The sequence below is a fragment of the Acomys russatus genome, chromosome X, assembly GCF_903995435.1.
Source record: "Acomys russatus chromosome X, mAcoRus1.1, whole genome shotgun sequence".
In the NCBI taxonomy this organism is placed as follows: Eukaryota; Metazoa; Chordata; class Mammalia; order Rodentia; family Muridae; genus Acomys; species Acomys russatus.
Genome location: NC_067169.1, coordinates 106,040,674 through 106,043,033, shown reverse-complemented (window position 1 = coordinate 106,043,033; position 2,360 = coordinate 106,040,674).

The window sequence follows — 2,360 nt, the reverse complement described above, 5'->3', positions numbered from 1 at the left end:
GGAAGGCTAGAGAGTTGGCTCAGTGGTTAAGAGCATTGAACCATGTTCAATCCCCAGCACCCACATGGTGATTCACAACCTTCTGTAACTGTAGACCCAGGGGGGCGTCTGAATCTGATGTCCTCTTCTGACCTCTGATGGCAGGCAAAACACTCATGCACATACGAAACAAAATAAATCAATCTAAAAAAATAAAATGGAAACTTAAAATACAAACAAAAGTACCATATGATTCAGCTATACTACTCCTTGTGTATAGACCTAAAGGCTTTATCTCTTCTATGTAGACTCTGGATAGAGATATCTACAGGTGAATGTTCATTGCTGCTCTATTCACAATAGTTAGGAAGAAGAATCAGTCTAGATTTCCACCAACTGATGAATAACCAATAAAATCATGGTACATATATGCACTGGGATATTACTCATTTAAAAAGAAAAATCTCACTTGCAGGAAAATAGATGGAACTGGAGACCATCAGATAAAGAAAAATAAGCTAGACCCAGATGAACACCCTGTGTTCTCTCATATGTGGAATCCTGATTGTTTGAAGTGTGTGTGTGTGTGTACATGTGTGTGTGTGTGCGTGTGTGTGTGAATGATTGTAGAAGTGTGACTATGTGAAGAAGAGGGAGGAGGAGAGAGTCTAAAGAGTGGCATGCTAGTTAGTTTTTGTGACCTTGACACAAACTAAAGTCACCTGGGAAGAGAAAATGTCAATTGGCATCAGGAGGGACGATGGCCTGAAGGGTCTAGATTGTGGGTCAGTCTCCTGGTCTGTTTACTAGAGAAGTCCCATACCACCATATACCTCCTGCTAAATCCTGGCCTTGGGGTCCCCCTGAGCACTAGGTTTCTTAATAGTGATGAGAAACAAGGACTCCAGTCCCTCGTACTTGTCAAATTTTGGGTGACTTCAATATCCAATGAAACTACAACTACACTAGTCTCTTTTCTTCCCTTCTCCTTTCCTGGAAAAATGTTCTTTCTTTTCTTAAAAAATAGATTTAGTCATGTAATTGTATGTGTATGAATGTTTTTCCTGCTTGCATGTATGTGTAACAAGTGCCTGATGTTCTCAGAGGTCAGAAGATGATGTCAGACCACCTGTAATTGAAGTTTTTCATGAATATGAGCTACCATGTTGGTTGCCCCAAAGCTAAGACAAGTGCTGGGGCCTTGAGCCCTTATTTCCGTTTACTAACCTGGTGGGGCCCCAGGGTGAGAAGTTAGCCAGGGACAGAAGCGAAAAAGGATTCTCCAGTAAATATGCCATGATGTTGAGCCAGGATCTAGACCATTCAGACCAAGCCAAATTGAGTACATGGAATAGGTTGGGGCTGGTAAAAAAGTGCAAGGGTGGGGGGAGGCGGGGGTGGGGGGGACAATGACAAGATAAATTAGCCAGATGTGAACAGTAGATCCAGGCTCCCACTGTAAGTCACAGTAGAGGTCAGAGTACATGAGAGAAGTCAAGCTGAAGAAACTCCGGCCTGGGACCCTTCAGACTCTGCTTTTATAGGGTTCCACCCCATCCAGTGACAGAAGAGTGTTATACAGGCTGGGGTGGTGGCCCCACACTTTAATTCCAGATACTTTAGAGACTAGGATAGGGGGAATTGCTAGCCCAAGGTCAGCCTGGGCAAGCTGGCATTTATCTGTCTGAAAATACAGATTGAGCACGGCTGGGGGTGTAGGTCAGGGGTAGAGCCCTTGCCTAGCACATGTGAACCCTGAGTTACATCTCCAGGAAGCATCCCACCCCAGCGACAAAATGACAAAACGGCAGGAAGACATCACAGATTAGTTTGGGAAAAGGCTGGAGGCCAGAAGCATCTAACACAAGATAAAGAAGTGAGCCCCAGACAAAAGGCCCACTCACTGACAGTCCCTAGAGCAAGTGAAGGCCATTTTTTTCTGAGAGGCTCGTGTTGCACCTTTAATCCTGAAGGAGCAAGATGAAGCAGCCTTCAGTTCCTGTCCAAATCCGTGCTTTAAATTTACTTTAAATGTTTTATGATGAGGGATACAGAGTCTTAGAGCACTTTGTAAGGATTTCTCCTCCTAAAGCAATTTGTAAATGCTGCAGGGTGTTAGGAGAACCGGATTTAGTGAGGAAAATAAATTGTGTTGTTACATTCCAAATAGCAGGCAGTTAGCAACCAATAGAAATATCTTCTAGGAGGAGAAAGTTGCTCAAATCTCCCAGTGTCCCCAAAAGTTTGCTTCTTGGAATTGGAAACCTTTGGCCATCTCCAATCCCTCTAGGCAACAAAACGGTTTCCCCTTTCTGCTTAGGCTATGGTTGAAGAATAATTTGGGGAGCCCAGGGCACAAATGCTGGACTCCACACCTGGCC